Source organism: Octodon degus, unplaced genomic scaffold (genome assembly GCF_000260255.1).
Source record: "Octodon degus isolate 3935 unplaced genomic scaffold, OctDeg1.0 scaffold00001, whole genome shotgun sequence".
NCBI lineage: Eukaryota > Metazoa > Chordata > Mammalia > Rodentia > Octodontidae > Octodon > Octodon degus.
Window position 1 is genome coordinate 15393991 of NW_004524577.1, and position 13348 is coordinate 15407338.

Here is a 13348-nt window from a genome sequence, read left to right on the forward strand (position 1 = left end):
GTTCTTGGCGCTTTTGTTCAAGCCAGTTACGAAGGCGCTTTACCTTGTCCGTGACTATACCAGACTCATTTATGAAGTAGCAGCATTCTTCACCCAGCATGGCACAGGTTCCCCCTTTTTTCTGGATGTCAGGACATCCAGAGCTTGGCAGTTTTGCAGAGCAACAGCAGCAAGACTATTAATTTGGTTTTGAAGTGAATTAATGGCAGGTGTTATCTCATCTATTTTTTGGTGTAAATCGAGAGAGAGTGGGTGATAGAGATTTGTAGTATAAATAGCTGAGCCTACTTCTCCTGCCACAAGCCCCACTCCAAGAGCTGAGGGGATGCTCACCCCAATGAGAACTGGGATATGAGCAGCTCTTTTTGTTTTAGTGAGATGGATTTTTGATGGCTCAGACAAGAGGTGTGTTTCTATAGTGTATTGTGAATTTAAAGTCATGGCTGGCACCAAAAGGACAAGTGTACAGGACCCTGTCCATTTTGGGGGAAGGCAGGTATAAGCCCTCATTTTACATCCTATAAACCAACCTTTAGGTGGGCAAACTGCCATGTCTTTTGCGTGTGTAATGTACTCAGCACAGTGGAGAAGATCTTGTAATTGAAGTGAGTAGTTTTTAGATTGAGGGATCAGACAAGTAAGATTAGCTGACCATTGCTGAGAGTCATGAATGAGTAGGGGACCTACTATGGCAGGATTAGGTGGGGAAGATAGATGAGAATTATTCCAGTGTGGGAGCTGCCATGTAGAGGTCTTGCCTGTAGGGGACACAGAATCAGCATTCTGTGAGATTGGAGGTGTGTGAGAGAGTGTCATAGGCATGTGACAGAAGTTGAGGGATAGGAGGAATGACTTTCTGTTGTAGTACATTTGAAGGGTAGCCTGGGATCTCAATAACAGGAAGTGGAGATGTAAGTCGAGTTTTTATGGTCATAAAATTGCCATAAGGTGTCTGCCATGTATTACCAGCATTACGGAAATAGAGTCCCCAAGTTCTGCCCAAGAGGAGTTCAGGGCATGTTGCATTGGGGATTGAAATTGTTACCTGCCTGGCATCAAACCAACCTACAAACCAGACTGAGATAAATGGGTCTGCATCTTTTAAGATTTGTCCATAGTTATTTATGCCTATGGTTTCGCAGCCCTCACTGTCACGATAGAAGACATTGGCATTGGCACATTTTCACTGGTGAAGTGAGGGAGGTCATGGAGTGATATATAGGCTATCCAGGTAGCAACATATTCCTACAGGTGAAGTACATTTTGAACCCAGTCTCCACTCTTTGTGTGTGCCACCTTTTCCTCTTCCTGTCCCTTCCCAGGTATCTCCCACATCCCACGTTTGTTGGATTGGTACTAGCCGACAATAAGGGATATGGAAAACAACCTTGGGATTGGAGGGAGTAAGATTGTAAGAACCTATTATCCCTTGATCTGACAGAGAAAGTGTTGTGGTATAAATGGGCCGTGTAGCTGAAGGTGGGCTAGACAGAGTTGGGAGTAAGAAGAGCATGAGACTCAGGAGCAGGAGCATATCTGAGAGTAGTTGGTTGCTAGCAAACTTGTAACAGTCAAGTGTTGGAATTCCAAAAGCTGCTGCAAAATGTAAGAGTATGAGAGTTACCTTCTGTGGCACCTGAAAGTCGTCCAGGCAAACAGTCCAGAGTTCAGCAGCGAATGAGATGAACAGCAGGGAATACAGGATCAGGAACCAGATGGGAAGCACTGCATGAGTTACAGGTTTTTTGTTGTTTTTTTTTTTTTTTGTTTTTGTTTTGAGTCCTTGGTTAGGCAAAGGTGCGTAGGTGACAGGAGCTGTGAAGACCGCTCCAGAGGGGTGGGATTGTCTGGTGGAAGGGTGTCATCTCGGCACCGTTTGGCTCAAGTAATGTGGAGCCAGGAGGGCAGGCCGGTGACTTTTATCGCTGTTGGTGTTGAAAGGATGACCAGGTGAGGGCCTGTTCACGTAGGATCCAATCCTGTAGGCTTAGAGGATTTAAGATATATTAAGTCTCCAAGAAATATAGATGGCACCAAGTGAGTAGTATCTACCAGTTGTGGGAGGCAGGTGTCTGCATGTTGTCACAGCAGGTACCAGAGAAAGGATAAAACAGGAGCATAATCAGCAATGGGAGGGAGGTGATCAGGAGTGGGGAAGCTATGAAGCAGAAAAGGTCTACCATATATGAGCTCGAATGGACTTAGGAAGGTGGGGCCCTGGGGAGTGCCCTAAGTCTAGTTAGAGCTAAGGGAAGGAGCTGAGGCCAGGGCTGATGTAGCTCTAAAATGAGTTTTGTGAAATAAGACTTTAAGAGTCCATTTGCCTTTTCTACTTTACCAGAGGACTGTGGATGGGATGGTATATGTAGGTGCCAAGTGATGTTAAGGCTCGAAGCTACCTGTTGAGTGATTTGGAAAATGAATGTGGGGCCATTATCTGACTGAATAGTCTGGGGGAGCCCAAATCTGGGAATGATGTCCTGTATGAGAACTCTAGTGACTATATCTGCAGTTTCTCGAGTGGTGGGAAAAGCTTCTATCCACCCTGAGAACGTGCAGACTAAAGTGAGAAGGTACCTCTGTGTCTTGTAGCGAGGCATGTGTGTAAAATCTATCTCCCAGTCTTCTGCTGGGGTGTGTCCATGGAGCTGGTGGGTTGGGAAAGAGGGGGATGGTAAATGTCCCTGAGGAGAAGTCTTAGCACAAAGCTGACAGTTTTGAGTTACCTGGCGAATGATAGTTTTTAAGGAAGGGTGTGTCGGTGATAGCAGTTAAGAGTTTATATAGAGCCTGAATACCAATGTGAAAGCAACTGTGTAGATTGGTGATAATGGCTACTGCTTGTTGATTTGGGAGAAGGAGTTTTGGCCCTTGGAAAATCCATCCCTGTGTGTTTTGGTGATAGTCAGGTTTATGGAGCAACTGTAGTTGTTCTGGTGAATACTGGGGTGAAGGCATAGATTTTGGGATGATAGGAAGAAGGTGAGAAGGATATGACTGTTGAGCAGCTAATTTGGCTTGTGTGTCAGCAAAGGCATTACCCTGAGCAACTGGGTCTGATGGAGCCTGGTGTCCCCAGCAGTGAATGACTGCCACCTGTTTGGGGATCTGTGCTCCTCTAGAATTTGAAGAATGAGAGGTGCATTGGTCATAGGAGTTCCCTGCATGCTGATAAATCCCCTTTCTTGCCTCTTGATAGCAGTGTGAGAGTGGAGAATACTAAATGTGTACTTAGAGTCTGTATAGATGTTTATAGCTCTGTCTTTGGCTAGTGTAAGGGCACGTGTAAGAGCTATGAGCTCTGCCTTCTGTGAAGACATCCCAGGTGGTAATGGGCCTGCTTCTATTACAGTTGACCTATTTACTATGGCATATCCTGCCCTCTTTTGGGTGCCTATGTTTGTTGAGCTGCCCTCTATAAACCATGTGTCAGAAGCTTTGGGAAGGGGAGTGCTGTCATCATGTGGGGAAAGGGAGTCGGGGTCATCTGCCGGACCTCAACACAACTATGTTGGGGAGCCTCATCAGAGGTGGGGAGTAAAGTAGCGGGATTGAGAGAGATACTGGTAGAAATAGTAATGGAAGCATCCTCTGTGAACATTAGGTGGATCTGATGCGTGGGAGAAGAGGTCATTAAGGCCAGAAGTGTCTTATGTGTAAGGAGCTCACTGAGGTGATGGGGTGAGTGGACTGTGATAGATGGTCCTAAAGTAAACTTTTTTGCCTCTTGGGTTAGTATAACTGCCACCATAAGAGCTCGAAGGCATGGAGCCCATACACAAACTGTATTGTCTAGTTCTTTAGAAAGGTATGCGACTGCCTGAAAGGATGACCCCTTTTGTGTCCTAAAACACCCACTGTATTGTGTCCCTGAGAAGAAGTATATAGGGTAAAAGGATGGGTTGGGTTTGGCAGAGTTAGGGCTGGGGCCTTTAGAAGAGCCTGCTGCAGTTTGTGAAAGGAGGAATGTATAGGAGCAGTAAGGCCTAGGGTTTCTGACAAGGAGCCTTTTGATGCTCTATAGAGGGACTGTGCTAGGGAATCAAAATTGAGAACCCAGAGATGAAAGAAGTTGGCTAAACCAAGGAAGGATAAAACCTGTTGTTTTGTGGTGGGCACCTGAAGATTACGGATAAGGGCCTTGTGATCAGCAGTGATTGAGCAAGTAGTGGGGTGGAGGGTAAGTCCTAGATATTTGACTTTCGGTGAAGCTATCTGGGCCTTGGTTGGAGAGACACTATCACCACGTTTTGATAGGAAATTGAGGAGAGTAGCTGCATGTTGTAGAGCTAGGGCATGAGAGTGGGAGCAAAGGAGATCATCAATGTATCGAAGGAGCAGGCTGGACTTGAGATCAAGGGTCTCAAGGTCAGCAGCAAGGGCTTGACTAAAGAAATGGGAACTATCTCTGAACCTTGAGGCACGACAGTCCATATAAGCTGTTGAGATGTAAGAGTGTCTGGACCAGTCCATGTGAAGGCAAAGAGGTCCTGACAATCTGGGTGTAAGGGAATGGTGAAGAAGGCATCCTTGAGGTCTAGGACAGTAAAATAGGTAGTGGAAGGGGGGATATGAGAGAGCATGGTGTAGGAGTTTGGCATCACTGGGTGAATAGGAGTAATTGCATTATTGATGAATCTGAGATCTTGGACTAAATGACAGGAGCCATTGGGTTTGAGTACTAGAATTGGGGTATTATATGGTGAGTGGGTAGTTCTAAGAAAACCATTGGTAAGGAGGCAGCTAATTATAGGTTTTATTCCCCATTGGTGTTTAGGGGCAATAGGATATTGGGAAACACAAGGAAAAGCTGAGGGATCCCTGAGTTGGACTACTATTGGGACAGCATGGGTGGCATGAGTAGGGCTTGAAGTGTCCCAAACTATAGGATCTACAAGAGATGGGGGAAGTGGAGGAGATGTGCTAGCAGTGCATGGAGATGAGGTCCAGAGGATTAGAGCCATGGGGAGGGAAAAAGTAAAGGAGAAGTTAAGCTTTTGGAGGAGATCTCTACCTAACAGGGGGTGAGACATGTTGGTATAACTAAAAAACTTTGAGTGAAGAGGAGAGTTTGGAATCTGCAAGGGATAGGCCCTGTTTGCAGAGGTTGTGGAGGCTTCCATCAACTCCTACTACAGAAATCTTTTACCTAATACATTGACCTGAAAACTCAGGAAGGACACTATATGTGGCCCCCGTATGGCCATGACTCATCCACATGGCTGCACTGATAAATGTTCTACAATCCGAGGTACAGGATCTCAGGATGAATCCTGAGGGCATTTCACTGACCTCCTCAGACCAAAAAGCTACAACTCTTGTTGCATAGGTCCTGCTTTACCTTGGTCTTAACCATCCAGTAGAAAAGTATGAAGATGAAATATAAGAAATAAAGCCATGCTGTTAAGTTGAGCTGTGCGGGACTCAAGTCAATAATTTCTGACATTGCCAGTTAAACAGAAGACCCAATGCTATTATGGGCTACTGGACTCTTTTAGAATATTTTGCTGAGTTTACACACCTATAATATTCAATAACGGAACTTAGAAAAAATGGGGTATACCGATGAATGTTCATTTTGTATCTGTGTATTCAAAGTGGTTGGGATAGATATATAGTTGCATTCTCTTAATGAATAGAATGATTTGTTCTAATGGTGTTTGTAAATAGGATCACAAGTCTGCATCTCGTACAGCAATTAACCACTAAGAAGAATATATGCAGTGTATTATTTGTTGAAACTACTTCCAATTTGATTTGAAACTGTCTCATTGCTATCTATCAATAAAACTTTGAAAAAAAGAAAAGGGAGCATTTTACCTGAAATATCCAGTGAGACTCGGGGTTCTGATGAGGATACCTTCACACAGGGGCCGGACACCGTCAATCTTCAGCATCAATGATTCCCAGTAGATTGACCAGTGGCCTACCAGCCACAGGTGGTGAAGCAGTTGGCAGCATGTATTTCTGTGAGGGTAAGGAATGGATTGACTTACCCACTCTCTGGCAGATGGGGCAATCAACTTTCCAGTGTCCTTCAAGGTTGCAGAGGGGGAAAGGCCCTGGCAGCAGCCGTGGGTTGGGGCAGGCTTGTGCCCAGTGTCCATTTTGCTTGCATTTGAAGCATCCTGGTGGAGTTTGGGTCTTGGCACTATCCTGTTAAGGCTCCTGTTTGGACTTAAAAGTCTGAGTTGCCTGTTGGACCCCAAGCATCACTGCCAAGAGCTCTTTTTTAAAAAGGTCAGCTTTGTATTGGGCATGTTCCTTCTTTTTTTGCTCTTGCTTTAAATCTTGTAGTTGCTCCCTATTGTTAAAAATATGGAATGCCACCTTAAGGAGTTCCTCCTGAGAGGCCTGTGGGCCTTCTGGCACCTTCTGGAGTTTTATTCTAATGTCTGGTGCTGACTGGGTAATAAAACAGGAGTTGATGAGAACTATACCTTCATGAGACTGAGGATCAGCATTAGTGAATTTAGTTAATGTCTCAGTGAGGCGTGAAAGAAATTCAGCAGGATTTTCATCAATTTGTTGGGTCTGTTCTTTTAATTTATTATAATTAGTTTCTTTGTGGAAGATTTTATTTAGGCCTTCAACAATACAAGTTATCATATGTCTCACCTGACGGGGCCCATCTACTGTTTGATAATTCCAGTTAAGTTCTCTATCTGGGACCACATCTGCCCCTTCAGGGTGCTCTGGATTGAGTCAGCTTTTCTGATCTGCTATGCTCTGGGCTGCCTGCCACAACTGTGTTTTCTATCGAGTGTGAAGCATGGAACCAAGGATAGTATAGACATCTCTCCAATGTAAATCATAGGAGTTAACTATAAATTGAAGTTCTTTAATATAGGTATGAGGGTCGGCCGAGAAAGATCCCAGTCAGTGACTTAAATCAGAAAGATCCCAGAGGGAAAAGGGAACATGAATACGAACAAGTCCCTCAGGGCCTGCCTGTTCTCAAAGAGCAAAAAGGGATTGGGGCTTATTATCATCAGGCAGGGCTTGGCAGGATGGCAACAGCTCAGCATGCTATAAAGTGCCACAAGAAGGCATCTTGGCATCACATGCTGAATCCCCATGCCACAGATGGCCACGTGGCCCACAACATGGCGGCGGCTCATCATGTGACACAGCGCCGGAAGTTGGTGCTCTGACGTCACAGGAAGAGCGACCATAAGATGGCTGCCGCCTACATGACCCCCAAGATGGCGGTGGCTCATCATGTGACAGAGTACCAGAAGTTGGCGCTCTGACATCACAGGACGAGCGACCGCACAATGGTGGCTGGCAACCACATGGCCCACAACATGGTGGTGGCTGGCCACAGGGCAGGCCGCCACATGCTGTGGGCACATTGGGAGGTTGAGTCGCGCGGGTGCGGGTATGGAACAGGAAAGGAGAAAAGGAGGAAGGAGGACACGCTGGCTCCTGAGGTTCTAGTGCAGAGGAGGAAAGAGAGGCGGCGGCTCCTGTAAGGGAACTAGGAGGTGAAAGCTGACAAGGCAAAGTTTCCAGCGGAGAGGGTAGAGAGGGTAGCATTGGCGGATACGGCAGAGCAGAACTGGGGGAAGAAAGCTTGGGGGAACATCATCAGTAGGGTCATCAGAGAGGGAGTCTGGTCGGAAGGACGCTGGGGCAGGGTCTGGCGCTGTGGAGCCGGCCAAGAGTACTTGCTTCGCTCCACATGCCTCAGTAAGGGAGGGACGTGTCCGGAGCGCAATAAAGGCCTGAATAGAAGGAATCTCTTGCCATTTGCCATTATGGTGACAGTATCTGTCCAGATCGGCGAGGAGTTTGGAATCAAAGGATCCCTCCTCAGGCCATTCGCTGCCATTGTCTAGTTTACACTGTGGCCAAGCCTTAATCGTTTAGGTTTGAGGTAGCCTCGAAGTCCGAGGGCGCTGAGGTTCTTTAACAGACAACCCAGCGGAGCGTGTTCTGGAGGACGGGAAGGAATATTTTCCATAGTGACCGAATTAAAAAGGTGAGCCAAAGATTAGGGCAAAAGCCCGACGTCACTTCCCACTAACAAGCCATCACTTTTTAGCCTGGAGTGAGTATGAGAGAAAGAGTCCAACACCCACTTTATCAGTTGTCACTAGAGAGAGCAGGGAGCTGGGGGCCAGGTGGCCGAGGAAGACGGGTGGGGATCCGGACGTGAGATCATGATTTTCAAGACCAGCGGAAAATATGAAGCGAGATTCCCCCAGATGAGATTTGGGCCTCATCTGGGTGGATAGAAATTGGCCGGTGTTGGATGCAAGCTAGCAGCGGAAGAGACAGAAGCGGAAGCAGAGTGCAGCTCGGTGGGGGAGCTCAAAACCAAGGCTCAGGTGCCCCAGGAGCCACACAACCCACCATCCGAGTCATGGCACCAATTAATGACAGAATTCACCCAGCAGCAGTGGTGGCGGTGATGGCAGCAGAGCAGCAAAGAGACAGAAAAGATAAAAGAGGCTTTTATTGCGGACACGTGAGGACTGCAAGGAAAGACGCGCAGAAACCCTTAGGCCCAAACAGTGGAAGGCAGCTATATTTATAGGTTCCTAAAGGGGGCAGGGCCTTGAGAGGTGAGTTGATGACGTTGTGAAGGCTCATTGGATATCCTCCTGGGAGGTGCGGTAGATCATCTTGGCACGCCAGATGAAGGGAATGCTGGGAAGAAGAAGAGGTAGGTAGTTGTTCTGGGCTCACCGCCACCTTGTGGAGACGCCATGGTGATTCAGCCAGTTTCCACATGGGCCAGACCCATCAAAAAGGATAAAGAAGTTTTTCCTAAGTGAGGGAAGAGGAGATGAAGGGGTGCATCAGCCCCACATCTGCATCCCGGCTGACAGATGTGTGGGCCTTTCGCTGTAAGGAGCAATGGGCAGGAGCGCAGTGAACAGGGGACAAGTCCAGGCTTGTTCCACCACTTCCCAGGCCCAGGCCCTGCTCCCTTCCAGATAGATACCAGAGTGGACTTGGACCTTGGCTTCCAGCATCCTCCCAAGGACAGCTGGCAGTGCCCTAACTGGAGCAAGTTTGGAGAAGCCACTTATCTCTAGATGAACAAATGGCCCTTTTTCTCTCCCCCTCCCCAGTATGGACACAGGGCCTTCCCAGCAGCACCTTTCTACTTTTTGGTTTTAAACAAACTTTGCTTGCTCAGGTTGCTACACTGCCCAGATTGGGCTCAAATTTATAATCTTCCACCCTCAAGCTGAGAGCATTGGGATTACAGGCATGAGCCCCCACACCCAGCTAAAATCTGACTGTGAATTTCTGCTGGGCGGGTTACAACATGATTTTGGTCCATTAATAGAGTGTAGTATTTCATTGGATTAGTTTAAAATTGAAAACTAAATTTAAATTATTTTTAACTAATTTTAATTAATTAATTAATTAATTTACATTTTAAAACTAAACCTGAGGAAAGGGAGGAGAGGAGACAGGAAAGCAGAAAGAATTAATTTGGGTTATATACATGGGCCATCTCCCCATGCCGAATGTGATGATTATGCACTCACACACGTACTGATAAAAATTAAAATAAGAAAAGGGAAGAGAAGATCACTACAAAAAGAATTAAAAATAAACTTTAGTTCCTGAAATAAACTCAGGTGGCCCCAAGTTAGGAGGTCTGGTTTGTTTTGGTTCAGTTGGGAGTTGTATTTCGGTGTTTGTTTTGTGGTACAGAGGATTGAAACCAAGCTCCTCACACTCAGCTAGGTCTCCTGCCCTTCACCACACCCACGCACTGATTAGGTTTTGTCACTTCCTTGAGTGAATGTTGTTAGTCTGTCACTTCTAAAGAATTTACATAAGTCACCTAAGTTTTTTAAACTAATTGAAGCAAAATTATTCCTAAATCCTTTGTGATCTTTTTTTTTTTTTTAAAGAGCCATGGTGCTGTCTCTTATGTAAATATCTAATATTGGTCCATTAGCTTTTCTCTCCCATTCTGGCTACAACTTTATCAGTTTCAGTGATCTTTAAATAGAAGTATATTGAATTTCATTGATTTTCTTTTCTGCTATTATTGATTCTTTCTCTTACTACTTAGTTCTTTCTGTTGTGCTTCTGTTCAAGTTTTTTAAGATTGAATTATGACTAATCTCACTTAACATTTTTGTGTTGTTTTTAGAAGGCAAGAATGAGAGTGTGTAGCCCAAGCTGGCCTTAAACTTGACACAATCACCATGGATAACCACTAAGAAGATAACAATGGACAATGTATTGATTATCAAAACTATCCTATTAATCAGCTTTGAAACTGTCTCGTTTGTATTTGTTTCTCAATAAAATTAAAACTAAAAAAATTTTTAAAAACTTGACACACTCTTTCTGCCTCAGCCTCCAGAGTAATGAGGTTGTAGACAGGTGTCACCACACCTGGCTTTGTTCTTCTCTAACCTAAGCATTTCCTGCTATAATTTTCCTGTCTGTTGATGTTTGTATTATACTCGCAAATCTCATTGTGCTACGTTCTATTTCATTAAGTCCAAAATATTTTGTAACTTCAATTATGATATGTCCTTTTTTTTTTTTTTTTTTTTTTGTATTTTAGGGAAAGGTCTACAGGGTGTTTAGGGTCTCACCACTAGATCAGACTCATAGTGATTCTCCTGTTTACAGCTTCCCAAGTGCTGGGATTACAGGCGCACGCCACCACACTCAGTCTCAATCACTATCTCAGCGTGCCCCGGGGGCGGGGCCAGCATGCAGTATACCCAGGGATGGAACCCCTGGCCCCTGTGCCTGCTTGCAGGTGCTTTAATCTGCTAACCTATTTGGCTGGCCCTTATATGTCCTTTGATCTATGTTTTAGTATACTATTTAATTTTTTAATATTTGGAGAGTCTCCATATATCTTTGTGTGAGTGATTTCCATCTGAATTTTGTTTTAGCTAAAAAACATACTTGGCATTATTTTATTTTAAGCCAGTTAAGTTGGCTTAGATTTGTCTTCTGGCCTACAATGTGATCTACATTGAAAAGAATATGTATTCTGCTAGAGTTCCGTGGAGTGTTTCATAAGTATCAAAGAGGCCAGACTGGTTTTTGCTTATTCTATCTTTTGAATGTCACACACAGCCCTCCCATGGAGCCACAGCCTGTGTTCAGGTGGTTCTTTACCCTGTTCAAATGCTTGCTGCTCTTCTGTTTGTTCTGTTGATTATTAAGAGCTGGTTCATGGATTTCTGTGTTCTCCTTTAAGTTCTTCCAGTGATTTGCCTCAGGCATTTAGATCTCTTGTTAGGAACACATATCTGTATGATTGTTGGGTCTTCTCCATGAATTGACCATGTTGTTTTATGTAACATTGTTGTAGGCAGCTGAAGTAGATAGAAATATTATAGGCAATCAGACAGGGCTGGGATCTCAAAGAGATAGCATGGAAGACAAGATACCTTGAACCATGGGCCAGACCTAAAGACCAAAGATTGAACAAATGTTCACCTCCCTAAAGATAAGCATCCTAGATTGATCATCACCTTGAGGAAGCCAGGAAGTCACTAATCCAACTGCTACCAGCTACTGGATAAACTCCTGCTCTGTATTCATGCCCACTTGCTACATGACTCGTGACATACTTCCCCAATTGGTCCTGGGTTTAATCAGTTTTACCTGAGCAGTGGTGCTTGTAACCTTATTGGTTGACCATAGTTTTGTCCCTACCTCATGCCCACCTAAGCAAGTTCCCATTTTATCAACCTTAGACCCATGTGGTTGTGCTCTATAAAAATAGCTGGAGGAGACAGCTTCTGGGGTAACCTGCTCTGGTCCCCTCCTGTCCCTCTCTCAGACAGAAGCTTTCTTTCCCCCCAGTAAATATATTCTACTCTTAACCTCCATTGTTCCAAAATTTGTTCTTCACTTTTACAGAACATGAACTCAGCCCAGGAACCTTTCCAGTTGGGAGTTTCATTCCCTACATCAACATCTTTCTGGATATAACATTATGTAATACTCCTGGTAACGTTCCTGATAAGCTCTGCTCTCTCTCTCAGATACTAGTATAATCTCACCTGCTTTCTTATAAGTGTTTGCATAGCACTACATTGTTTTCTATTCTTTGCTTTCAACCAGTTTAAGTCTTTGCCTTCAGTCTACAGAGCGACTCTATAACTAGGTACTATTATTACACCTGATTTACATGTGAGACTGAGGCAGAGCCTTGCCCTACCTGGACTCCCCTTTAGCCCTCTTCTGTTGCTATTCCTAGTACGTCCAGGTTACAATTTTTTAAGGCCATCAGTTTTTATTATTCACCATGCAAAGTCAATAAAATACTTCGAATAATATAATGTGCATTTTCAACATCAGAGGACCCAGTAGAGCTTCAATGTTTTGCATAAGGAAAATTTAAATAGCAATTGGAACAGTTTTAATTTTAGTGAATTGGTTCTTAGGGAAAAGAAACAAGGTTTCTGACCTCAAGTCTATAGACACCTAACTTGAACTGTTTTTCTTTCTCTTGCCTAATTTCTGCTTCAGATCATTAGCAATGTGGTTATTGACATTGATAAGATAATAGGCTTAAGATAATAGTCATAAGATAATAGGCTTATGGCCAGGCTCAGTACCAGATGCCTCAAGAAAGGCAGCCCAGCAGGGCTACCCATCACACAGCTGGGACTCAGTTAGTTTACATGAAGAAGAGAGAGTGAGGCAAGGAGGCCACATGGTGCCCCTGTTCCCAGCAGCCCTCTGGAGGACTGTGAGCTCCTGCCACATGGTCTCTGTTCCTGAGACTGAAAGTGGTACAGTGAGTGTCAGCCCTAAAGCTAGAACAGCTGCCTTAAGCTCTTCTCTCCAGATCCCCTTGGAGAAAGCAGAAACAGAGGGAACTGGTGCTTTCCCAGTAGCCAGGCCTCTGGCACAGTGTCCCTGGCATTTCTGAATTCCTTTGTGTCCCCCACAGAGTTTCTAAAAGAAGTCTTCAGAGTTGCTGAACCTCTACCTAGGCAATCCTGCTGCTTCTCCACCTGAGCATGGGGAAGCAGCCTTCCCCCAGTGCCCACTCAGTCAAAGCTCCTACCTCTGCTGAAGATGGCTGTCCGCTCTCTTCCCGGCCACCCCAGCCACCAGGCCATGGACTCTGCACCTGCCTGAAGGGTGGCGGCTCTGTCCCCTCTTTGCCAAATGCCTGGCTTCACTGCCCTTCTTTCAGACTCAATGATTTCTCACCCTGTAGATATATTTGCACTTTCTAAAAATATAGACCAGCAATTAAATAATCCACACAGGTTTTTCCATCAGAATTTTTTATTTTCTTTCTTTAAAGTACCAACAGTATTTTACTCATATTTTCATACACTTACCGTCAACAAGGTACTGGTTTGGGACTCTTTCTTTAAAATGA

At 44.8% G+C, this 13348-nt stretch overlaps 1 long non-coding RNA gene across 1 annotated transcript; it reads right to left on the reverse strand.

Moving 5' to 3' along the window:
* Positions 1–1787: 1787 nt before the first annotated feature.
* Positions 1788–13105, reverse strand: LOC111815772. Its single transcript, XR_002820421.1, has 3 exons — positions 13025–13105; positions 5821–5967; positions 1788–1986 (listed from the first exon to the last, which is right to left on the reverse strand). It is a non-coding gene; the product is annotated as an uncharacterized LOC111815772 (long non-coding RNA).
* Between the last annotated feature and the right edge of the window lie 243 nt (positions 13106–13348).